General features: G+C 40.4%; 2 protein-coding genes across 4 annotated transcripts in view; both read left to right on the top strand.

Annotated features, from left to right (window-relative positions):
* Window positions 1-27,567, top strand: part of Cdc6 (Cell division cycle 6) — a 324,753-nt gene that overhangs the window by 170,563 nt on the left and 126,623 nt on the right. The gene's annotated exons all lie outside the window — the stretch shown is intronic.
* LOC135709550 (putative ferric-chelate reductase 1 homolog) overlaps window positions 1-27,567 on the top strand; it is a 135,022-nt gene that overhangs the window by 16,553 nt on the left and 90,902 nt on the right. The gene's annotated exons all lie outside the window — the stretch shown is intronic.

Genomic DNA, 27,567 nt, shown 5'->3' with positions numbered 1-27,567 from the left:
CGCGAGCGAGGCACCGAGCGTGCCGAAGAAGGAGAGTACAGTCGGAGAAAGTACGTCAAAAGCGTGTTCCTACTGCGAGAAAGACGGCCATCAGATCCTGAACTGTTCCAGCTTCAAGTCGTTGGACATCGGAGGCCGATGGAAGGCAATGCGGCAGAAGAACTTGTGCCGATTGTGCTTGATACCGCATCGAAAGTGGCCGTGTCGCTCGAAAAAGGAATGTGGGGTGGATGGATGCCGTGTTCGACACCATATGCTGCTGCACAGTAGTAGCAACGATGCTGCCGACGGTGCAAAGTCAGGCGAGACGGTTCACCATAATCATCACCACACGAAATCGTTCTCTCTGTTCCGTTATCTGCCAGTTACGCTATACGGAGATGGGAAGCAAGTCGAAACTTTCGTGTTCCTGGATGATGGATCGTCATCGACGTTGCTAGAAGAAGGAATCGCAGCACAGTTGGGTATCGAAGGTGAACCAGACAACCTGTGGCTGAGTTGGACCGGAAAGATCAGTAGACACGAAAAGACATCGAAGAGGTTAAGCGTGAAGATATCCGGTGCTGGGAAGAAGGAAAAGTTTCAACTAAGCAACGTACGAACAGTACACGAGCTAGGACTTCCAAGTCAAACGTTGCACTACACAGAGCTGTCAAATACATTCCCACATTTGCAGGGGCTTCCCGTGGCCAGCTATGTCAACGTCAAACCGGGCATGATCATCGGTCTTGAGCACGTACGGTTGCTGACTAGTCTGAAGAATCGTGAAGGCAATAGCAGCGAACCAGTAACAACCAAAACACGATTGGGATGGTGCGTGTATGGGAGGAACAATGGAAGCGAAGGTTCAATTGAACAGCTGAACCTCCATGCCTGCGAGGAGATGAGTAACAGCAATCTACACGATTCAATGCGAAAGTTCTTCGCTGTTGAGGATGCCGTTTTGACGAAGCAGCTCGAATCCGAGGAGGACAAGCGAGCACGCAGCATCCTAGAAGCAACAACGGTACGGAGAGGAACTCGTATGGAGGCGGGTTTGCTCTGGCGTAAGGACAACGTGAACTTCCCGGATAGCTTTCAAATGGCGGTAAGCAGGTTGAGAGGTTTGGAGAAACGGTTGGCAAAAGATCCAGAGCTGCGCAGAAGAGTAAACGAGCAAATAGAGAGCTACGAACAGAAGCAGTACGTCTGTAAGGTGTCGTCGGAAGAGCTGGAGAACACGAACCCTGAGCGAGTCTGGTTCCTTCCGTTAGGAGTGGTGACGAATCCTAAGAAACCGAACAAAATCAGAATGGTGTGGGATGCTGCTGCAAAGGCGGGTGGTGTTTCATTTAATGACATGCTGCTAAAGGGTCCGGATCTTCTCGTATCACTCGTGGAAGTTTTGTTACGATTCAGGGAAGGCAAGATTGCGGTGTGCTCCGATATCCGCGAAATGTTCCTGAGAATCCTGATTAGGGAGGCAGACAAGTGGTCGCAGTGTTTCTTATGGCGTAGCAGTCCAGAGGATGAAGTGCAGGTCTACGTGATCAACGTAGCGATGTTCGGTGCAACCAGCTCTCCATGCACGGCGCAGTTCGTTAAAAACAAAAACGCTCTCGACTACGTGGAACTATATCCCAGAGCAGTAGATGCGATCATCAATAACCACTACGTGGATGACTTTCTCGACAGTGTCAACTCGGTGGAGGAAGCAGTACAGCTTGTCGAACAAGTGCAGCTCATCCACGCAGCAGCAGGCTTCGAATTCGGCAAAATCCTGTCTAACTCGCAGGATGTTCTCGATCGTCTAGGGGAGACTGGATCGTCAGCCTGCAAGTCGCTGAACCTAGATAAAGATGAAGTCTACGAACGCGTCTTAGGAGTGGTGTGGGTCCCTTCAGCAGATCATTTCACATTCGATCAGACAGGGCTCAAGGAAGTTTTGGGCAGCAACGGGGTGGTTCCAACGAAGAGGCAAGTTCTACGAACCGTGATGAAGCTGTACGATCCGTTGGGATTCGTTGCGCACTTCGTTGTACAGGGCAAAATCCTAATGCAAGAGATCTGGCGAATGGGTACCAACTGGGACGAGCCCATAGAAGAGCAGCTACACGATCTATGGAGTAGATGGATCGAGCTGTACGAAACAATTAATGAAGTGGAAGTTCCTCGCTGCTTTTTCGGGCATCTTCTGCCGAAGGAAGTTGACGAAATAGAAATCCACGTGTTCACGGATGCTAGTGTCACAGCATGTGCATGCGTAGTATACTTGCGGTTGTCGGTCAACGGAGGTAGCTGGTGTTCGTTGGTAGCAGCAAAGACAAAAGTCGCGCCACTTCGAGCGCTCTCAATCCCTCGCCTGGAACTTCAGGCTGCCATGATGGGATCACGTTTGTTGCAAAACGTTTGTTCGGCGCTCACTCTCAACATTCGGAAGCGTTTTCTGTGGACGGACTCAGCTACTGTTCTGGCGTGGCTGCGATCGGACAGCCGCCGATACCATCAGTTCGTATCTTTTCGGGTTGGTGAAATTCTTTCGCTCACGAGTGTGGATGAATGGCATTACGTACCCTCAAAGCTCAACGTGGCTGACGATGCCACCAAGTGGAATTCGGGACCATCGTTCGATCCAGATAACCGTTGGTTTCAAGGCCCAACATTCCTACGAGATGCAAAAGAGCAGTGGCCAAGAGAATCAGCAGTAGTAGTAGACAAAACGGATGCGGCAAGCGAAGAACTTCGCATGGTAGCCGTACATCAAACGGCTGACGAGGTAGTTGTCGTTGAACGCTTTTCGAAATGGAATCGTTTAGTCCGAACGATGGCCAACGTTCACCGTGCGGTAAGGATCTGGAAGCGAACTATGTACGAAGAAAGTCGACGGCAAGGCCTCGATCGAGACGATTTCGTGAAAGCAAAGGATACACTTTGGCGCCAGGCTCAAGCGCATGCGTATTCGGAGGAGGTTCACGAGCTAACAAATGGTTACAGCGTTGGAAAACGAAGTTCACTGCACTCCCTGGTTCCATTTTTGGATGAATACGGAGTCGTTCGGGTAGGAGGTCGAATCGGAAGCGCACCACACATTCCATACGCAGCGAAACATCCCGTTGTGCTGCCAAGAGATCATCGTATCACTTTCCTTTTGGTGGATTCTTTCCACCAACGGTTCCTGCACGCCAACGGGGAAACAGTCTGCAATGAAATACGGCAGGAGTACTACATACACAAGCTTCGGGTGCTCGTACGAAAAGTTGGCCGAAGTTGTCAGTACTGCAAGGTGAAGAAGGCAGTTCCTGTACCACCGATGATGGGGCCACTGCCAAGGGTGCGCCTAACACCATTCGTTCGACCGTTCACGTACGTCGGCGTGGACTACATGGGGCCCTTCGAAGTCAAAGTCGGACGCAGCGTGGTGAAGAGATGGATGTGTCTGTTCACCTGTCTCACAGTACGGGCTGTACATCTAGAGCTGGTGCACAGTCTCTCATCGATCGCCTGCGTGATGGCCTTCAGGAGATTTGTAGCCAGACGGGGCGCACCACTGGAGGTATTTTCGGACAATGGCACAAACTTTGTTGGAGCCAATCGCCAGTTGTCAGAAGAGAAGCAGAAGATCCAGGACATCATCGAGGACTGTGCCGCTACATTCACAAATGCGAATACCCAGTGGCACTTCAACGTTCCGGCAGCTCCGCATATGGGAGGACCATGGGAACGTATGGTCAAGTCCGTGAAGGTGGCGATGAAGGCTATTTCCGATAGTCAGCGACATCCTAGCGACGAGGTGTTGGAAACGATCATGCTGGAGGCTGAAGCAATTGTAAATTCGCGACCGCTGACATACGTGCCCTTGGAGGCGGCAAACGAAGAGGCACTCACGCCAAACCACTTTCTGCTGTACGGATCTACCGGCATAAAACAACCAGCGACTGATCCTGTGAACGGGAACATCCTTCGAGACAGCTGGAAACTTGCGCAGCACATTGTGGACGATTTCTGGCGCAGATGGGTGCGGGAATATCTCCCAACGCTTACAAGGCGAACGAAATGGTTCGAAGCAGTAAAGCCGCTGGAACCTGGCGATCTAGTCGTGATAGTAGACGAACATGCGAGGAACCGATGGGAGCGAGGACGGATTCTGGAGATTTTTCCGGACAAATCAGGTCAGGTGAGGCGTGCTACGGTGCAGACTGCTAGGGGAGTGTTTGCTAGACCTGCGGTGAAGCTAGCGGTTCTAGACGTTGCCGGCAAGGACAAGATGATAGACGAAGTCGCTCCGGATACGGAAGTGGTTCACGGGTCGGGGGATGTCGCCGATACCCCTCGTTGCGGCGAATTGGTGGTGAACCAATTGACTGAACCCTCGCGAGCGAAACACCGTTGTCGGGCGAAGTGAACGATAGAAGTAAACAAACAGAACAATACGAGGCGAGTTAGTCAGCAAAATTGAAGAAAACTTGATAGTGCAGTGAGATAAAATCGAGACGTTTTTCCCACCTAAACGGTTTATTCAACCCTTGCTGAATTTGCCACGTAGTAAGTGGTAACTTAGATATTATTAGATTGAACTGGAATCGTCCTTCCATGGCAAACGTTGACCTGAAATAATCTGTAAAAGAACACTGAAAATGTAAGATAATTATTATATAATTACCTTTGTATCACCACTAACATAACGTAATAAATTACAGCTTTGAAGCTGCTGAGTACGCAACTAGAAGAACGGTGTTAGTTCCGACTTACGGGAACACGCACAATTGACTTGTTTACGCCGAAATCGTGGGGAAATACGATGTTTTCTGCTCGATAGGCCCAATATGGGCGATTCGGCCGAAGTAGTTCTCTATCCTATATCTAATGTTTTACCAAGATTGATGAGCATGTCAATATTTCCTATGACTCATTCTCTGTTGCCGGAAATTTGACCATGATCTTTGAACATCATGTTGAATTTCATGCTAATAAAGGGTGTATTCGATAAAAATGGCACACACATATTTTCTCACCAAAATTAAACCGATTATCGGGTTTGCTTTAAATTTTCAGGGACAGTGCTGTTAATTTTCATATCACTCAGTCACTCACTATCATTTGATATACGACAGTGGAGTATGGAAGAAACCCGATGCCGGATCAATGCAAGGCAAATTTAAGGTGTCGCCCCAATGTCGTGTTGTTGTCGGGTCAATTTTGGGTTTATGTCGGAGCTCCGTTTATGTGTAGGTTACTCTCAATTGAATGATATCAAGCGTTTCTCAAATGAGAATGATCCATGCCTTCGTCAAATGACTAAGCAACTGATATCACCCATTCGAAGGAGGTCCTCTTTGATAGCGAATAGCTGCTTTTCTCATTTTCATCAAAAACGATCCATTGATTTTGAGAATTTACAGCACTGTTCAGGGAATGAAAATCTACTGATGAGTTATGATTTACAAAATTTGATTTATTCAATTTCGTCTCCCAAATGCCCGCATTTTCCTTCTCACTACACCCATCAAATTTTGTACAACGCAGTGTTTTTGTTGTTCTTTCCAAATTTTCTTCAACTCTAGCTCTTTTTTAATAGTTTTGGGATGTTTGCGAAGTTCAGTCTTCATAATTGCCCAGCATTTTTCAATCGGGCGAAGTTCCGGTGAATTTGGTGGGCTCATATCTTTTGGCACAAAATTGACTCCGTTGGCTCGGTACCACTCCACACGTTTCGAGCGTAATGGTAGGATGCTAGATCAGTCCAAAACAGAGTGGATCCTTTGTGCTTCCTTATGAATAGCAAGAAACGCTTCTTAAGGCACTCTTCCGTGTAAATCGCACCGTTGATTGTTCCGGAAGTGATGAAGGGAGTGCTTGTTTCACCACATCAGCAAATCGCCTGCCAGGTTAGGAACTTCTATACAAACTTCGATAATTTCTTCTTTCGAAGATCCTCCGGAACATCTAACATAGACTTGACAACGAAATATTCTTGCCCAGGAAGATGAAGGAAGTACGTCAAGGCCGACTTCGTCATCCATCGCGATGCAGCACGATATGGTGAGCAAATTCAAGTAAAGTTTCCGGGCGCGGGTTTTCGCAGTGATGTTTTGCTTTCCATTCCGGTTTGGGGCTTTTTGCACCTTGTAAACATGTAACCCAGCACGCTTCATGGTTTTCAACACAAAACCGATGGACACCTTGGACTTTTTAGCGACATCTAGAATTGACATGTTTGGACGGTTCTTGAACTGTTACACCACTTTCCTGGCCATTTTACTGTCCTTTCTTCCTTGGGGCACTCAGACGCTCCTTGAAGGTTCTTATCACACGAAACACAGTTGTATTTGCAATTACAACTGTTTCAACGCCATGACTGGAACTGCTGTATGAATAACTATAAAACTTGACATATGTAAACAATATGTACAATATGAATAAGATTTACTCAAATGCTCAGGTTTTTTACTCATACGGTTCAAAAGTTACAGAGGATTTTCGGTTTGCCATTTTTATCGTTTGGACAGGTGTCCAACTCGGTTATCTTATAATTAGGATCAAATACGCGATCAATTTTTCCTTTAAATGAGATTTTAAAGGTTTTGGTGTATCTAAATGAGTGATAATGAGAATCACTGGTGGCTCCAACGATGTGAGAGGGGGTGGGTAGAGGGGTCATATGTGCTGTATTTATTGCATCTATTGTAGCTAGTCAAGATACTATTCACTAAAAACTACAAAGTGAATATATCTTGACTAACCACAACAGGAAGAACACAATTCTTCCCCGCTAGAAAATTCAGAAAATGTTCCATAGTTCTAGATTTTTAAATGACTTCAATGCCCCTTTTCGGACATATATCTTGAAAAATTTCAAAAGTCCCATAATGTTGAAGATTGTTTCCCAGAACATTATGAGTTCAGTCTACCACTTTTCAATAATCGGCCTAATGGCTTTTGGCCATATGACCCAATCGGCATAATCGATTTAGGATGACTGACCCTACCAGCGTTGCCAGGTCATTTTCAGAAAAATCTGGACCAGGTAAAATATAAAATCTGGAATAATCTTGAATGCTTCAAAAAATTCTCTTTTTAACATAATGCTATTGAAACAAAAGTGATGTGCCAATCTTCCGTAAAAATAGGTCAATATGATCACCTGAAATTTATTAAAAATACTAGAATGGTTATAAATTACATGTTTAAATAAATTATATAAGGCAAATAACTTGTTAGCATTGCTAAAATCATCTAAAATTTTAAAAGTATTGACACGGTGTGCCCGAAAAGTTCAAATATCCAATGCGCAGCTTTTCAATACTTGAGTTAAAGGTGGGTAAGTAAGTAAAGCCGTTGGTCCCCGGTCTATGAGTTTGTTGGGTCGATTTGTAGGGTCCAAGTGTGAGAGCTGCCTTCCTGGCTTTGGTAGCATTGGTACCTCTGTACGGAAAACAAGATCGCCGGAAATCAAATCAAGGAAAGAAAGAGAGGCAAAGAATCAAGGAAATTTGATGGGATGGATTTTTTAGTTCTAAATAATTCTAATATTACCCTGAGGTTGATCAGATTTACAATTTAATTCTTGACATCATACAACACACAACACCCACCAGTAGACAATTTTATTTTGAAGCAAAATTCACCGGGCTGAAGTGGGAATCAAAGCCTAACATCGTGGAACTCACACACAGTTTAGCTAAACTACGGGTAACTCCACTATTCGCATGACCATTACGAATAATTTTATAGCAAAGAATAATTTTATTATATTACTAAAATGAAAGTCTAATAGCTTCATTTTTCCGGAATTTATATTTTTTTTGCGTCCCAGATCATGAATGTTTTTTTGTTAGTCTGAATTTACTTGGAACTCTTCACTTTTTTTTAGTTCAATTTGAATCATCCTAGAATTCCATCATATTTCTTTTTATATTCCCCTAAAATAATTTTGATTATATCTGAACTTTTCAAGCAACATTCGAAGAGTTCTTAGCATTACCTCTTGTAATCTCTTATACAACACTCTTCAATTCCACAACTCCTTCAAACTGGTAATAATTCCCAAGAATTGGCTCAATTTTGTGTCCATTTTTTCTCTATGAAATTCTTAAAATATTCTTAACAATTTTCTTGGTACACTCTTCAGAATGACCGTCACACTCTTCTCAGACTTATCCAATAATTCCCTTTGAGCTGCTTTGTAGGTAAGGTCAGAATTGTTTTGAAATCCTTTTCAGTATTACCTAAGTACTCACGTACTTTGCCAAAATGGTTTTGAAAGTCTCCTAGAAATTGCGCTTAAAATTTTATTAAAATGAATCTCCACAGAAACATTGGACACAATTCCATTGAAATTATTCTCACGATTCGTATCAGCATACTCCTTAAGTTTCATCATAAAAAATCATTCTATGATTTCTCTTCCGGATTGTATTACCTTTATTAACAAAATCTCCATGCAATTTTCATCAGAGTTGACAAAACAATTGACTCCGTCTTCAACCAGACGTTGCACAGACTGTTCAACAAACATTTGCTGCAGACTAGTTTGTACTGGCAAAAATTAGCTGTATAAGCCAATTTTTGGCTGTATAAGCTAATCTGCAGCTTAAATTGTTAGTTGGGTGAATTAATAACACTAGAAAGCGGACAACACACCACACCCAGTAGACCAGTAGGGAAATTTTCAGGTTGCCAAAATTTGCACAGGCTGGAGCTGGAATCGAACCCTCACTTCGTGGCACTCACAATACGCCTGAATGATGGGTGACGCCGCACGACCCCGAAGCCCACAAAGATGGATGTAAGTCTACTCAGAATTAGCTTCAAAATCTCCTTTGATTTCACAAAGAATTCGCCTCACACTTCACTGTGAACTATTTTCTTAATTTCCTTAAAATTCCAATAATGTCCAACGTTGATGGCCTTTAATAATCAAAGTAGCAAGTTTGGCTTTTTATTTTTTGATTAGAGGGTAAATCAATTGCAGTGATATGTATGTATATTTAAAAAAATCTGGAACATATTTAAAAAATCTGGAAATATACGTGGCCTGTCTGTGTATCTGGAATACTGGCAACGCTGGACCCTACACACAAATGTCTGAAAATGAATATGGACGATTGTCTTTGCAGAGGGAGAGCAGTCTAAATCCTTTCAAAAACAGTCAGTCAGAACAGCTTTTAAGTTATGGTATTTAAACTTCCTGTTAGTCTTGTCAGTAGAGACAGGGCATAACATGCAGGGGGCAGCAGGGTATATTCTCTGTTTGACCATTGAATATTACTTGGTTGTATTATTTTCACTTCTCTGAGCATACCCTATCATTCTTTAAATACAACATACGCTAAAATGGTACAGGCATAGAAGCTTCTTTATTAACAACTGTGAAAGTGCTCATTGAACACTAAATTGAGGATAGGCGTAAAGTTCCAGTTAGTACATAATATCGAAGCAAAAGAGAAGAACCAAAAGTTAATAAACTGATAAAAAAAATGGACTATCGCCTAGGCTGCACATTAATACAATGATGCATCGATGTTAGATTTTGCACCCGAGTGAGTTTTCGTTCCTTGCCACTGCACAGGTAAAAGTTTCGAGCTCAACCGAACCGGCTAATCATAGGTATCACAGAGGTATCGTGACCCACTAATGACGTTCGTGCACTTTCTTTTACTCCAGCATTAGTCTCATGTATAAATCCAATCAAAACACGTGCACAACAACGACCATATACCCAAGACCTATGGATGGAAGTTTACTCAATGAAACTAACCACCGCCGACCGTCGTGTCATTTTCCAGCCTCCAGTGCAAACCATATTAACAGAGCCGCTACAATGAAGTGTGACGCAATGTAAAGAAAACACACACAAACTGGTGGTAACTAGGAGTGCCACTTATTGGTTTCCTAACTATTTTGCGTGACAGTTTGAGCAATCTTCATGTCACACAATGGTCCTACGATGCGGTGCAGCTAGAGTACGACGATGAAACACGTTTGCAATACCAATGAAGAGCGACGAACGGCAAAAATGTGCGAGTTGGTTCACTATAATCCGTCGAAGAGGAGAGCTGAATGCTGAATCCAAACAAGCGACAGCGATCATCGTCGTGGAAGTGGGAATATTATGCTAAATGGAAAATGATGATGATGATGATGATGATGATGATGATGCGACCAATGCAATGTAACAATGGCCAAACAAACAACACCTTCAGTTTGCATCATTTTTTTTATGCATGATACAAGTGCGTGTGGTGTGAGTGGTGTGCTGTTTGGTTAACACCAACGCACTTTGGAATCTCTGACCGCTGACACATTTGGCTCAAGAGTCATGTCACGTTTTGTCGTGGCACTTCTTTTCGGTCAAGGCACAACTGAATGTGCTAATTTGGTTGAAAGCTTTTATTTGATTCATTATGGCAAATGAAACAAAAACAAATCAAAAAGATCAACGACATTTCTCGAGAATGTTTATGAAACTGATACTCCCGAACACTGGAAGTTCTGAACATAGCTTAGTTAAAAGTGAATGTCATCTTATTCTAGCCTACTGACCTTGGCTACGAACAGTCTCACAATCTCCGCCGTTAATCCCCGAACGATGTTTACCATACCATCAAGATCAATCATAAAAATGAACCCCCAGCATCGAACTGCCGGTTATCCCACTCAATTACGACTAGGTAGTCGCCGACATCGTCGCAGGTAATAATTTATAATCACCTCGGATCTAGAACTCGCTTCCTTCTACCGCCCATCGTTTCCACTTCACATCGCTAAAATTCATGTTCGCACTAGTCATCATCAGTCACCGCCAGCCGAGCCGTCAGTCAGAACCTGCGTGTAGATTCCTTGGTGGGAGTGCCGGTGTTCAAATTGTGCCGACGTCCCAACACGGCCATGGTAGCAGAAAATAAATCCGGAACCAAAAATCGACACATTGAGTGCGCACGATGACATTGAACACAAGCACCATCGACGCCGACTGACGACCAACTCTAAATAGCAATAAGGAGGTGGAAGCAAATCCATAAAAAAAATGTCTGTGCCATTGATTGACCAAATTCAAGTTTCCTAGCTTTCACAAAGCGCAAACCGGTCGGAAGAAAATTTACATTTAAACGTCACCAGAGAGCTGGAATGAATGGGAACTGATAAAAAATATTTTGCATAAGCACCTAGAATTCAAAACTGGAAGACCATTAATTTGCGATAATCAGTTGTGAGGGATAATAGAATATAACTAAATATCTCAAAGATTGAAATCAATTTATTGAAATTAGTGGGTGACGAATTGATTTCAGTTAGTGTTTTGTTTTCCTTTGTATGATTTTTTAGGGAAAAAATTCTCCTTTTTTAACAGCCTCCACCTTGGACAGGTTTATAAATAGGCCGTTTTATTGCGTGAACTTTTTCAAATGGTCTCAGGCGACAGCAAACGTTCAATATTTAGACAGCAGTTGAAGCATAGCCGTGCAGTCTATTGCGGTGGTGTTGGAATGAAGGCTGAATATGGTGGGATCCGCAAATCTGCGAATCAAGTCGAATTGCCTTAGTATGGAAAATGGATGTAATGTCGGTCTAAATGTCCCTAATTTAGGCCCGTACACAAATTCAGCAGTCGACTAAATTTCCAGGACTGTTACAACAGGCGGGGATTTCGCGAATTTCGCCGTTTTCGCCGTTTTCGCGATTTTCACGGATTTGTCACGGATTTGAACTTTCAGTCGCCAAAATCGCGGAAACATTAAATGATGTCGCGAAAATCGCGAAGAGACTGATGTGCTATCTCAAAAATTGTGGAGTTCATTGTAACCTTTCCATTCCGGATTATTTTGCTGTCATCAATTTTGTTGTTCATTTAGCTCTAAATTTTTTACCGGTTCAAAGCAAACACCCAACTAATAATAGAGAAATGATCTCAATTCCATAAGTCACACCGGATTTACACGGAAATTCCCTGAGGTCTGTCCAATGTGAGACATTTTCCTATTTTTTTTAATATGAACATAGCATTTTTCGTTGTCAAATCATAAACGAATCGTATATATGCGAGTAATTGCCATGTATACCTGATATTCTAGGTTCTCCAAATCGTCCTGGAGTTCAGTTGATTCGTTCTACTATATCAACCAAGACTGAAATAATGTCTGTAGTATCGAAATATGTAGAAACCGATTCAAAGTATCCATGCAGATTGTACCCGACCGATTGCTACGTACACAAGATGTTATGGGTTCTGAAATCATTCTGGAGATCAGATTATTTTTCTACTAAATAGATCACCCAAGACTAATACAATATCTGTAGTATCGAAATATGCCCAAACAAATTTGCAGTGTCTATGTGGATCATGTCAACCTATTTCCGTGTATGCCAAATATTCTAGGATTTCCAAATCGATATTTTGATACTACAAATATAATCCTAGTTTTTGTTGATCTAGCAAAACAAATCATCTGAACTGAAGGACGATTTGGAGAACCTAGAAACCGTGGAAATAGTTAATCATTACCCATATAGATATTATACATATTTCGACACTACAGACTTTATCCCAGCCATGGTTGAGCTAGTAGAATAAATAATCTGAACTCCAAAACGATTTCTTCTTCTTCTTCTTCTTATTCACATTTCAAGCTTATTGCTTAGTGCATATTAGCTTATTGCGTGCTCTCAACTTAGTGTTCTAAATGCACTTCCACAGTTATTAATTGAGAGCTTTCGATGCCAATGCCAATGCATGAATTCGTATATTGTGATGAACACAATGATACTCTATGCCCAGGGAAGTCGAAACAATTTCCAGCCCGAAACATTCACTCGACCGGACCGGGAATCGAACCCACTGCCGGCTTGGTAATACCGTGCCTTTACTGATTATGCTATGAGGCCCAGAACGATTTGGAGAACTTAAAACATCTCGTATGCATGACAATAGTTTATGCATGAACAACATTGACACTGCGCATTAGACTGATGCAAAATTTGACTTTTTCGCTCCACATCAGTCTGGAAATATTTAGAGATTGTCCCAATCTCGGTTGATCTGATAGATCAAATTATCTGAACTCCAGGACAATTTGAAGAACCTTGAACATCTGGATTACTCGGAAATAGATCATGCCCGGTTCATGAGCTGATGGTGACCTGGTCTACCTCCAGGTGTGGGAACTGCCTCCCTGGCGTCGGTAGCATTGGTGCTCAGCACGGAAAACAAGATCGACGGAAAACAAATCGACCAAAAAAAATGTTGATGATGTTGAAGTTGACTTCTTCCTGTTATAAAATGAGCAGTTCTTTGACAGATAAAAGCTATTGAACACTTCTACTGAAAATGCTCAAAAGTTATTTCTCTCACTTGGACTCAACTTCTTCTTTGCAACCTTTGCCATATAAAAGCAACTGAACACTCCAACTTAAAGTGCTCGAAAGGTCTTTTGACCTTTGGGCCATTCGAACTTATGTCCATTTCGACCTTTAGTTCATTTGACCTTTTGTCCATTTAAATTCCATTAGATATTTTGGCCATTTGAATTTTTTGTCCATTCAACCTTTTGTCCATTCGACCTTTTTTTTTATTCGATCTTTTGTCCTTCGACCTTATGTCTCTCGATCATTTGTTATATATTTTTCATAATAATCACGCAATTGCCAAATGATCGCCAAATGAATGCCAAAAATAGTCATAAGTTTCCAAAATGGCCCCAAATAGTAGCAATGGTGTAAAACGTTAACATGAGCGTTATATTGAGATAATAACTATGGAACTAAATAAAAACCATTCAACTTTTTGTCCATTTCGACCTTTGGCCGTTCGACCATGTATCCATATAAATTTTAATCGAACTTTTGTTCGTTCGACCTTTTGTTCATTCGACCTTTTATTCATTCGACCTTTTGTTCATTCGACCTATTGTTCATTCGACCTATTGTTCATTTTACCTATTGTTCATTCGACCTATTGTTCATTTGACCTATTGTTCATTCGACCTATTGTTCATTCGACTTTTTGTTCATTCGACCTTTTGTCCACTGGACCTTTTTTATTCGATCTTTTGTCCTTCGACCTTTTGTCTTTCGACCATTTGTCATATATTTCATAATAATAATGAAATTGTCAAATGATCACCAAATTTGAACTTTATCAACTAATGTTTTATTTTTCAAATGTTTATTAACGTATTTAAAATCAAAAACGTTTTATTTTCATGGTTAGCATTACTCAGTGTTATTCGTAAAAAAAACTGACTTATTTTAGGTTATTAGTCTAGTCGAGTACATCATCATTTTTCGAAACCCCTAAAATTTAAAACTATTGTTAAAAACCGATTATGGAAAGTGACCGCATACTATCAAGAGTAACTCAATCATTTTCAAAACGACTTTTTATTTTGATATGGTTTTGGAAAGCAAAAAGTTAAAGCTTTCAAAATATACACACATTTATGGTGATTTTCCTGAAATTCGTTGATAATTTACCTGCAGAGTTCTGTCAGTTAAATAATTTTGAACTAATTTCATAATATAGAGTGGAAAATTAAACTTTTTAAATTTAGCAATCAAAGTTTCATGCCAAACATTGTCGAATGCTTTTTCTCTGTCTAGAAGAGCAACTTCAGTTTAGTAGCCTTCAGATTTGTTTGAACGAATTAAATTTGTAACTCTTAAGAGTTGATGAGTAGTTGAATGCCCAAGGCAAAATCCAAACTACTCATCTGCAAAAATTAAGTTCGTATTGATGTGAAGCATCATTCTATTTAAAATTATCTTTTCAAAAAGTTTTCTTATTGAAGAAAGCAAACTTATTGGACGGTAGCTAGAAGCTTCAGCTGGATTTTTATCCGGCTTCGAAATTGGAACAACTTTTGCATTTTTCCATTTATCAGGAAAGTATGCCAAATGGAAACATCTGTTAAATAATTTTACCCAGAAAGACAAGGTACTCTCTGAGAGTTTTTTGATGAGGATATATAAAATTCCATCATCACCTGGAGCTTCCATATTTTGAAATCAGATCCTACTTCATCCAAATCAGTCCCCCATATTTTCCCGAGAGAAAATATTCAGATAATCTCAATAGAACTAGTAAGACCCAAACTGAAATTATGGGAACTCTCGAATTGCTTAGCAAGTTTCTGATTTTTTCCCAATTTTGAGATCAAAAATTTTACCACCTTCTTTAAGCGCTAGAATAGGCTTTTGAGATTTTTCAAAATGTTTGTGGATTTTAAAAAGGGTTTGGAACCCGGGTCTAATTTAGAAACATTATTTTCAAAAGTTTTGTTCCTCAGGGCAGAGAAACGATTTTTAATTTGTTTTTGCAAATCCCACCAGATAACTTTCATGGCAGGATCGCGTGTTCTTTGATATTGTCTCCTACGGACATTTTTATGACGGATCAAGAGCTGAAGATCGTCGTCTATTATAATTGAATCGAATTTAACCTCGTATTTTGGTACTGAGGCATCTCTTGCTTCAACTATAGAAGTAGTCAGAGATTCAAGAGCATAATTAGTTTCATCTTTGGTTTGCAAAGCAATGTTTGGATTGAAGCTATATTCCATAAATGTTCAATACTGCTCCCAATCAGCTCTATGGTAATTGAAAGTTAAACTGTTGGGATTAGAAATTATTTCTTGGGATATTTCAAAAGTTACTGAAAGGTGATCAGAACCGAAGTCAGCATCGGTAACCAATTGGCTACAAAGTTGACATGAATCAGTTAAGACCAAATCAATTGTGGAGGGATTTCTTGCAGAAGACAAGCATGTTGGGCTGTTTGGATATTGAATAGTGTAATAACCTGCAGAACAATCATCAAACAGAATATTACCATTGGAATTGCTTTGATCATTATTCCATGAGCGGTGTTTTGAATTAAAATCATCAATACCTAAAGAAGAAGACCTATGACGGGTAAGTTTCTGAAGGTCACCCTTGAGCAAATTCTTTTGCTGGCCTACGCATTGGAATGGTAAATAGGCAGGTATAAAAGTAAGTTGTCCAAATTTTGTTTCGACAGAAACTCCCAAAGTTTCAAAATGAGGAAAGAATTTTATGTTTGATTAGTCTATGAACAATGATGGCAACGCCACCACAGGCTCCATCAAGACGATAATTTCTATAAATGAAATAAAATAAATTTGTGTTTTTGCTACGCACGCCACTGCCAGTCAGTCAGCATGAATTCACTACTCTCCCCCCGTTTGCGGATTAACCTGGCGGGGCTTGACAAAGTAACACCTGCACGATCCCGACTAAGCAACTAAGCTCTTATTCAGGTGCTAACTTCGCCGTAAAATAACACATTCGTACCACTAACAAACATAAATGTGTTGAAGATCAATCGACAACAGCTATCCGAGAGAGCCAAGTCATGCAAAATTTAATAACAGCTGCCTCCCGCTGTTGTTGGATGTCGATGTAGGTAGCAGAGCCACCCCATCTCGTGACGAGAGATTAAATGCAGACAATGCCTCCTGCTCCGAGTGTACCTATTGTAGTACTGCGACCAAGGTCTATCGCATTCCTGCGTGGCTGGTGGTCACTTTGGATAAAAAGTACGGAGAAAAAATGTTTCAATTCACTGGAAATAAAACCAAGCGGACTGAGAAGTCAACTCCACCAGTATGAAGTAATAATCGCTTTATTAATACACTATGTCTGGCTTCGTTAGTTGCTGCAGGAAAATGGATGCCCCGAAGGGGATGTCCGTAAACCACGTGGACAGTTTAAGGGGGGTTGGCGATTTCGACGGTTCATAAATATTGATTGATGATATACACGCAGACGGAGGGGGTCCAACATATTACAAAAACTGTCCACGCGGATTATGGACTGCCCCAAGTATAACACACATTCAAACGAGAGGGCCAGATAGCATACTATTACTCTTTCACCCTGGTTAGATCCAGGCCTGAAGCTATGAGCATTTGTGTTGGGGTATAGGGTTAAGTTTTGAGCAATTAATCCCAGTTTACCGACCGACCACAGTGGTCATTAACATAACGGACAGGTTTAAAAATCGGTAAAACTGAACTAATGATTGGTTGGTCGGTGCGGAAAATTGTGCTGTGCATGATGCATGCCTTTTTTTTTGATTCAAGGGTTTTAAATTTCCAACCATGGGAATTAGGCATGACTTGGGGTTTAAATATTGATTTTTTAGGTTTGGTTTGTAGATGAAATTCTGAACAGCAAATCAAATTGCGATGATTTTTCTCTGTAAAAAGTAGGTCAAATGAGAATTGTATATTATCTGCTTAAATTGTGAATAATCTTTATAATCATTATTAAACCCATCGAAATCCTATCAAATAACAGAACGCTTCCAAATGCGCAACCGATTTCATGCTTACAACGATCTCAATTTGCAAAATTTAACGACTAATTTATGAATTCCACCACCAAACCCATGTTAGTTGAAATGAAGCGCTTCGATCCAATTCCCCGGAGGTTCAATCAGCGCTGCTTTACAACATTCATTCGAACCCCATCGCATATGTTTAGCGCCCTAAAGTTTTAATCTCTCGCAAATCTCCTCCCCGTCTGATGGTGTTGTTGCTGCTTCAAAACACATGTCAGGTTCCCACCATCTATGTATCCATTCATCCAAAGGCCTAAACCCCTCCAAACGCATAGCTACCACCATCCCACCTAAGCGGAGAATCCGCGGAACACATTGGTTGGTTGCTCACGTAATAACCATCAAAACTGCGCGAGTCCATTATTGCTCGGGGCCTAGCAGCAGCCTACAACATATCGCAGCATATCTCACGAATTAGCTAGACAGGTACATAAAGCTCGTTTTGCCCCTTACCCTCGTGATGGTAGCGTGACTTTCAACCTCGCTCTCAACTCAACAAAGCTCGGCTTAGTGTGAGCATCAGCAGTGATTTGAAGTCACCAACATCATGTTCGTTAGAGTTGGATGGTCATTGCTATCAATGCCACCGTGTGCCAATCATCCGTCACCCCGCGCGTGGTCCAGTCACCCTGAGATGGGAATCGTGTGACCTACTACCTACCTAGCCTTCAACTGAGTGAGTGCAGTAGTGGCCGATGGATATGATCAACACGAACCTATTATTTGGTGACATTGCTGGCGGGAGATGAGACAACTATCACTGTTGTGGAATCTTTTGAAAATTGTTCTGATATAATACGTCATTTATGGATGGTCCCTAACCTAAATGCTGAACCCATCGAACGGCACATCAAGAGTTGTAACTTTTCGCAAATTTTCTCTGGAGTTTTCTCTAAAAGGTTTTTGAATTTCTTAGATTCATCTCGGAATTTCCCTCAAATAGACTTCAGGAAAATTTTGACGTTATTTATCTTGTTTTATCCGTTGTCCGTGTCCGTTACATTCTTAGGACTCATGTTTCAATTAGAGCCAGGCGTCTCCATCGAATGCTTTACAACTTTGTCTTACTACATATGTATATTGAGGGAATGGTATTTCGCATTATGTAGGGAGTTTTTTATAATGATGGGCATTTGTCTATCAAATATCCAAATCTATATTTGAACTAACCACTACTCTAGCTCTTAAACTGAAAGAGCTCTTAATATTAATCCAATTAGTTAGATTATCAAACCAATGACAGCGCCGGTGGTGTAGTAGTAAGCGTGATTACCTCTCACTCCAGTAGACCTGCGTTCAATCCCAGTCAGCGCCGCGCCGTCAGGATGTTCTGAGGCATAAAATCTCTGATCACGCCAAGGGAAATAAAGCCGTTGGTCCCCGGTTCATGAATTGATGGGTTGATAGGTAGGGTTCCGGTGTGGGAGTTGCCTCCCTGGCGTTGGTAGCATTGGTGCTCAGCACGGAAAACAAAATGGACGGAAAACAAATCAAGTAAAAAAATAAAATCAAATCAATGACTTCATTAGTGAATAACATTTCAAGTAGAGTGCATACTTACTTTACAAGCCTCCAGATTTCAGCATTCGACCGGTTACCAGTACGAAACAATTATCCATTTAAATTCCATGCCCAAACTTCACTGTCAATGACAGTAATTTGGAATCGTTCAATTATTCCAATTTGTTCAATTTTGAAATCCCGATACACCGTACTCAACGAACCCATTACCACTTTTCACACACTCGCACATTACCACCTGCAATCGATTTCAAAGGATACCACATTGACACAATTACACCAAGTGTTACCGCACTTTGCTGCCAGTGCCAAATTGCTATTACAGATCACGTACAATTGCCATCCTGTCAAGGTTAAAAATAGTCATTTTTGCTTGCGCTGGTTTTACTACAGCGATACACACACACACCACTCCTGCTCCTGTCTACTAACCATTCGTCGCTGGTTTTGCTACTCCGCTCGAAACCCACATAACTGCAGGCTGAACTGTGTAACAAACCATCATCACACAGAGGCCCAATTTACATTCCAAACAGCGAAAACCGGTTTAGCAAACAAATCCCGGCAAGCCCCAGCCAATCCGCCATCCACCACACTCACTTCTGACTACTGCGGTGTATGTACGAGGGCAGCTGCTAGCGCGGTTTGCACAGTAAAATAGTACCTATTCTATTTTTTATTACTTATTCAGTTCATCTTTCAGGCGTCCATTCAGGACGGGATGCTGTGGTGAAATGAATAGTCAGTCTACAATAATTGATTTCATGAAATTATCGCTGTTTTTCAGAAGTCATTCAATATGTCTAACCCCAATTTAAGAATTCCGATTCAAATGGAACGTTCATCCAAACATTAAATTTGATCCGATGTTATTGGGCGGTAAAACATGCACAACCCTCTGGCAAATGCATCTCAACAAAAGGGTTTTCGTTTCGTCGGTGCATGTAACATCATCAAAGCATCATCATCTCCACCACTGCACGTTACATCGATACCATTCCCTTTTCCTCTATGACCGCTGGCCATGCACGTGGAGACTGCACTAGTGTTATGAAATAATGCACCGCAGCAACTGTGGTGATAAATGCCTGAAGCATACTAATAAAAATAGTAACCAATCGAACGATGATGATGATGATGATGATGATGATATCTTGCACTGTGATGGATCCACAATGATGAGCGTTTATTCGACGAGAAAACCAGTTTTTTGGATGCTGGGAGTTATTGCTTTGTTTATACAAGTTCACGGTAGTAGTACGTGGCGGTGGCAGTCGTCTTCGTTGTCGTCGTTGTCGTCATCGATCATCGTGATAAGTAAATATTTATAGAGTCAGTGCCGGGTGAGGGTCCTCTTGGAATTATTATTGCTTGCAGTTAAAATTAACACCAGAAGTGTTTACGGTAGATCAGGTTGTATGTGGATTGATAGCCGTTTTTATCAATTTTCACAGCTGGATTGCGAAAAAATCTTTTAAGTCAACCCGAATAATAGCTCTGTGATTATACAAATCTACATTATACACATGTTCACTGACAGAAAAATGTTGTTCGTTAGATATTATTTGAAAATGTGTGTTGAATTCCCTCAAGGGAAAGTTTACCGCCCCGAAAATATAAAAAATATTTTCGGCTCGTTTTTATTTCTCTATAAATATTGTAAAAATATCAAAAATCCAAGAAAATCAGTTTCTTTCTTAGATTCTTGAGAAAATTTTCATTTAAAAATATCTTTTCTAATATTTTAATATTTTATCATGAAAAAATATTGGACTCTAAGCAAAACCGAAAAGTCGATGTTTTGTGGTTTTATGAGTTCAGTTTTACGCCATAATGACTTATAAAAAATGTTTTTGCACGTGAATTTTCTTTAACAAATTAGAAAAAATGTGATTTTTTAGATTTTTGATACCTTTTTCAATAGTTTTAGAAAAATCATAACGTATTTATTTTTTCGGAGCGGTGAACTTCCCCTTAAATACATTGTTGAATAGAGGTTTGGATGATATTCATATTGATGTTGAAAATTGATTTAGCGTATAAATTTAAAATGACTTGGGTAGCTTTGATTCATACGCTCAAAATAGGAGTGTGTATGTAATTACAATCTAACTTCACTGTCTGGAAGTGGCATTATGGATAAAATCTGCCTGCAATAATTTATTATGCAAGAAGCTAGAACCCAGGTGTTAGAAGGGGACAGCTCTATCGTAGCTCCAATGGGCCATTTCAAGAACGTAAACATTCCGAAGCTATTTTTACATCCGATAAGCCCCACTCCGATACATTATCGATGCTAATATACACAATTGATAATGTACTGAAATATTGAATCACGCAATAATGCAATATTTGACTGACGCGTATTAAGTAAGTTTTAAAATGATTGCCGGTTAAAATTAATAGCGAAACATGAACTAAGCTAAGCGTTGCAACGCGTTAGTAAAACTTTATAAAATCGAAATCGTGAATTTTTGACATTTTCACAAGTACGAAAACGACGTAGCAAAACAAAAACACGACTTTTTCGCATCGTGGCCTATTTAGCTTTAACTTTGGTTCTAGTTGTCCGAATGTTGAAAAAAAAAAAAAGTTGTTACCATGCAGAGATGCCACATTTTTTTTCAGATGTCTGCGAAAAATATCTGTGAGTCTGTTATGACTCAATTTTATGTCAAACGTGACGCTCGTATACCGTTCCGATTCAAATTTCGGACGATTCAAATGGATAACTTTAGATGGCTGAGTTTTGAACCCACCACAGCTTTCATTTGGCGCTACTGTATACGGACGAACCAATGTAAAATACTGTGGTAGCCACAGTACGGTGCTGTAAAACCTCAGCATCTTCAATGATCCATTTCGGACACTTTCATTTTTAATTAAATATTTCATCCAGTTAGAAACAAAGTAATAATGTTAGATGATCGTGGAGGGCACTAGTCATAAAAATTTAAAATTTACAAGACATGTGGATCATATTCGACCGAGATAATCAACTTTTAAAAGTGTCCGAAATTCGAGTTTAAGTGTCCGAAATTTGAATCGGCACGGTATGTCAGTCTCAGAACACCTAAATTTACATGATGTTTATAAGTGTGTATGATATCACTTGAAAAACACAATTCCGTTCCAAGACCCTGAGAGACGAATGGCACATACCAATAGACACATCTCAACGGGATCGAAAAATGTTTCTGAATATGTATGTATGTGTGTAAGTTCGTATGAATGTAACTCACTCGATTTTCGCAGAGATGGCTGGACTAATTTGAGTGAAACAACTTCCTGAAGATATGTTTCAGATCCCCATAGATCGCTATTGGTTTTTTCCTCGATTGGAATTCTTCTTCGCATTCCAAGCTTATTGCATATCGCATATTAGCTTATAGCGTGCTCTCAACTTAGTGTTCTAGATGCACTTCCACAGTTATTAATTGAGAGCTTTCGATGCCTGTACCATTTTTGCATTGGTATAATTGTGTGGCAAGTCCAATCATACTTCTATGCCCAGGGAAGTCGAGAAATTTTCCAACCCGAGAAATTCCTAGACTGGACCGGGAATTGAATCCAGCCACCTCCAGCATGGTCTTGCTTTGTAACTGCGCCTTTACTGACTGAGCTAAGGGAGGCCCCTCGATCGGAATTATGGTTCTGAATTCCAGATTTCACTGGGGAATTTGCATAAGATTGATGTATCAAAAATTCATCATGCAAGACCTCAAATCACATTAGAATTTTACTAAAAGATCAATGGTGGACATATTCAGACCCAATTATCACAATGGCCTCTTTCAGATGTACCGGGTTTCCCCCGGGAAGTGGACAGATTCTGACATGCGCTGAAATGCATCGTGCGATTCATTGGAAATGGAACTCAACATAATGCAGTAATGCAGTGCAAGTATTTATATTGATTTTCCTTAACTTATAGCTTACCTGTTCTTTTGGAAAAGTTCGTTATGGGGCTTCCTCTCGGGTTCCCTTTGATTTTTCTCGATTTTTTCCACATTTTCGACACATTTTTCAGGTGAAAATGGCTGCTTCGTTCAGCACTAAAACTGCATCCGGGGGTTGGTGTTCTGAAATAAAAAGATGGTATAGAATGGAAACACACTCTTCGTTTCATTCACTTTTTCAGTGACAGTGACTATAGACAGTCAAGTTATAGACCGGCCAACGTGAGTTGACGTATCCAAACAAACCGTCAAATCGTATGGAAAATATTCGTTTTGGATACAACATGGCAGCAAATTGACAGGTCTATAGCTATGACGGTCTATAACAGTGACAGCTCGTTCGTGTGCACGGTAACCGCAAAATACCCAATATTGACTACAAAGTAAGCATTGTCGAGGGAAACTGGGACTACCCATTAAATGAGTAAAACTGGTGATCGAAAACTTTGAGAAGCTTCTGGAGCTAAATCCTCAAACATGTTTTATGACTTTGTACTACCTATATTTAACACAGGATGTCAGCCCTTCAAGAAATATTCCCAATCGTGTAGTCTTCTCCGATTTCGGCAATTCAGTGAATTTTGATTTATCTATGACGCAGGAAATCCGCGGAATTCCAGAGCATTATCGTCCTATGATTGCTCCGTCATTATACTCTGCAAAGTTTGGCCATGTTGATTCTGCAAAAACGTTTTTCACAGATGGATCTCTAATAGAGGAGTCCGCTGGTTTTGGTGTATTTAATGAATTTCATAGCGCCTCTCGAAAACTTGAAGCTCCTTGTTCTGTCTATGTGGCTGAACTGGCTGCAATTCACTACAATTTGGAAACTATTGCTTCACTTCTTCCAGACCACTACTTTATTTTTACGGATAGTCTCAGTTCTGTCGAGGCTATCCGTTCCATTAGGCCGGTAAAGCACTTCTCGTATTTTCTCTTGAAAATACGAGAGCTGCTTAGTGCTTTATCCGTGCGCTCTTTCATCATCACCTTCGCGTGGGTCCCTTCGCATTGCTCAATTTTGGGCAATGAGAAGGCGGATTCACTTGCGAAGGTGGGCGCTATGGAAGGCGACATTTATGATCGACAAATCGCCTATACTGAATTTTTCTCTATTTATCGTCAGCAGTCACTCGTTAGCTGGCAACATCAATGGAGTGAAGGGAGCTTGGGACGATGGCTACATTCAATTATCCCTAAGGTGTCGAAGTTTGCATGGTTCAAAGGGTTGGACTTGGGTCGAGACTTCATACGCGTGATGTCTCGTCTCATGTCCAATCACTATTGTCTGAACGCTCACTTGTTCCGTGTGGGGTTGGAAGACAGCAATCTCTGTGAATGTGGACAAGGTTACCAGGACGCTGATCACATCCTTTGGTCTTGTGCGGAGTATCGTGGAGTCAGATCACATTTTTATGATTCCCTTCGGGCTCGAGGTAGACAACCTAATGTTCCAGTTCGGGATATTTTGGCTAGACGCGATCTGGAGTTTATGAAACTCATATATGTTTACTTTAAGGATATTAACCTTAGATTGTAAGTTTGATTAACCTTGTGTTTTGTACGTCTGGGGTTTTTTTTTCAATGTTTGTTTTCAATATGAATAGAAATAATTTCATGCTTTAGGATTAATTAAATAGTTGTATCGTAAACCACATTTCAAACCTCCTTCTTCCCTTTTCCCATCCAAAAAATTGTAAATCTCCACTAACCTCGAGACAACTGCGAGTACTCGGTCCAGTTCCTTTGACTTTAAATTTAAGACAGTAATAATGTATAACGCAAAGGATAACTCGGCTCTGTAAAGTTTATTCGATTGAGCCTGTACAAATAAAGTAATTATAAAAAAAAACTACAAAAATAAGTAGTAAGCATTCATTTTTGAGTAAAAAATACTCATTTAATGGGTAGTCCCAGTCTCCCTCGAAAATGCTTACTTTGTAGTCAATATCGAGTCTTTTATAGTCGTTATTGTGTATTTTGCGGTTACCGTGTGGTGGATTTGAAAGCGCGCAAATTTCTAATGCGTGTTGCAAAATGCATCGCTCGTGTAATTTGATTAAACATGTAAAACAGTGTAACCAAATAAATTTTTAAATTTTACCTTGATTACAAAAGTCTGTAAATATCTGTGAAAAAACTTAAAAGTCTGTAAATGTCTGTAACAAAAAAAAAAAAATTCTGTGAAAAAATAAAAGTTTGTAAATTCACAGACATGTCTGTACATCTGGCATCTCTATACCATGACATATAAGCGGCGCCGGTGGTGTAGTGGTAAGCCTGATTACCTCTCATCCCAGCAGGCCTGGGTTCAATCCCAGTCGGTGCCGCCGGGATGTTCTGAGGCAACATCTCTGATCACGCCTTCCTTCGGAAGGGAAGTAAAGCTATTGGTCCTCGGTTCATGAGTTGATGGTGTGGGAGCTGCCTTCCTGGCGTCGGTAGCATTGGTGTTCAGCACGGAAAACAAAATCGACGGAAAACAAACCATGACATATGTTGTTGTTGGTATTGGTATTGTTGTCTACACGCAAAAAAAAAATCGTTCCGGTATTCGTGATCAAAAAAATCACGATATCCTGATCTGCTAGTTTATTTGAATTCATTACTTAGTTCCCGTATCCGTGATCGTGTAAATCACATTTTCGTGAAATAAATCCTAAATCTATAAACTTAGTTTACTTAGTCAGAATGATGATCCGATACAAAGCCAGTGGCTTGGCCTTGTCCTCAAACTGGTCGTAAATCTTGAAGAAAAGGATTCCCGAACGTATCCGGTGTACTTGCTCCCGCCGCTCCAATGGAAGTCGAAGGTAGTGTTGATTTGTTGAAAGTGTGTCCATTTCATTTGCTGGACAGCTGCTTGCTGCCAGTTTGGGGTGTGGGTGAACCCTGTATCAAGTCTTCCGTTGGGTTCCTTCCACTTCCTCACTTTATTTAAAATATTTAAAATTATTTTAATGCTGGAATTTTACAGTCCATGAACCATGTTCCCGTTTTCGAGAACAGGTTCATGATATTAGGCACAACTCATGAACATAAAACACGTTTACAAGAACCAGATCATGATTTTCAGAACAGAGTTCACGATTCTATGACTTTTGTTGCGTTTGCTGGTGCCCGGTACACCAAAAAGCGGGCGTTACTTTTATTTTGTGGCACAATGTTCACGATTTCATGACTTTTATTCATGGTGTATTTTCGTAAACGAAAAATTGACTTGTTCTGAAATTTGTGACTTGAGGATCACAAATTGTGAAACGGATTTTTTTTTCCATATTTTGTTGTTTTTTTGCATCTTTGTTGAATTGTTGCCAAGCTGATAGTAACAAAAATAGGTTTGTTAGCCATTGACATCAAAATCACATATTATTATTTTTTCAGCATTTGGACAACTAGAAACAAAGTTAGAGCGATATAAGTGAAATTTAAAAGTAGAAAATCCCTCACTTATACTCTTCGACAATGTACCCCTCTAACCTCGGGTATGTCACGAGCATTTGGCCCAACTTCTACTAGAAATAGAAGTAAGTGAATTTTGTTAAAAACAATGAACAATAAACTGTCGGCTCCGTAAAGCTAACGTGATTGAGCCTTCCAAATAAACAAACTAGATAACAAATAGTAAATCCCATACACATTTCAAACCATTTGCGCGACTTCTAAACCATCATCAATCTTTACCATTTTTTGCACAGATTCATATTTTGGGGTTATGAATCAATCTGGAGGGTGGCCTGTAAGGAATCTTTCACTTTTTTTTCCAAAATAAAATACTCCATTCTCCATCCATGGATCGCCGACACATTTTGTCGTATTTATAGCTATCTTAGGCGATTTTACTACGTATTTTAAAGCTATTTTGGTAATTATAAGCAAGCTTGGCGATTGTGTGGCTCTTTTTGGTAATTCAAATTTTGGATGATTTGGGAGTTTTCAGCATGTTGTTAAAATGCATTTCAGCGTTTTAGGCCATATTTGCGTTTTAAATTTCATTTTGGCTCTGAAAGTTGACACGGAGATGTGGTTTTTCTAACCGAATTATCGATTCGAGGTGTTTTTTGTAATACTAATTTGGTGCTTTCGTACTACTCATGCATTTAAATTACTCCATTGATATCCCTTATCCGGTAATTTTTCGCACATTTAGGATCGTTTTTGGACGGATTTGGCGTTTAAGCAAAATTTGATTGATTTTAGAGTAAATAGCGGCTTTAGTACCACCTTTAACTATATTCGTCAGGGGGTAAATAAAGTCATTGAGCACGGCGGGAGACATGACTTTTCAGTGACAGATCAATGATCAATTCGCGAACATAATTTTCAGCAATAAGTTCTAGTACAAACTCCTCTTGAATTTTCTTAAATATATTGTATTAACATTATGGTCCACTCTTTCATCAAGAAAGGCAGCTAATGTATCTTAAAACATTACGAGGGATGCTTCAAAGCTTCATCAAAGGAGTGAATACAAACTTGTTTTAAAAATAATTACAAATGTGTCTTCAATTTTTGTCAACATGCCAAACTTTTCCCCGTTTGTAATAAATGAATTAAAAATGTTTTTTCTTGTGCAATAATTGCTATTCACTCCTGGGCTGTAATAAAACGGTTGCCGCGGACCTTTCCTGACGCTAGCTGGTGTTACATTACTGTCCACTGCGTGTTGTATGAAAAAGTTGAAGAATGAATTATATTGTTCAGGTACCTGTTGTGTGACGGTAGTAACTAAAGCTGTAGAATCCATCTGAA

The sequence above is a fragment of the Ochlerotatus camptorhynchus genome, unplaced genomic scaffold (assembly GCF_037179485.1).
Source record: "Ochlerotatus camptorhynchus isolate MF236.1 unplaced genomic scaffold, CSIRO-AGI_Acam_v1.1 ptg000035l, whole genome shotgun sequence".
NCBI classification, from domain to species: Eukaryota; Metazoa; Arthropoda; class Insecta; order Diptera; family Culicidae; genus Ochlerotatus; species Ochlerotatus camptorhynchus.
The sequence above is the reverse complement of the archived record's forward strand: the minus strand, read 5'-3'. Positions and strand labels throughout refer to the sequence as shown.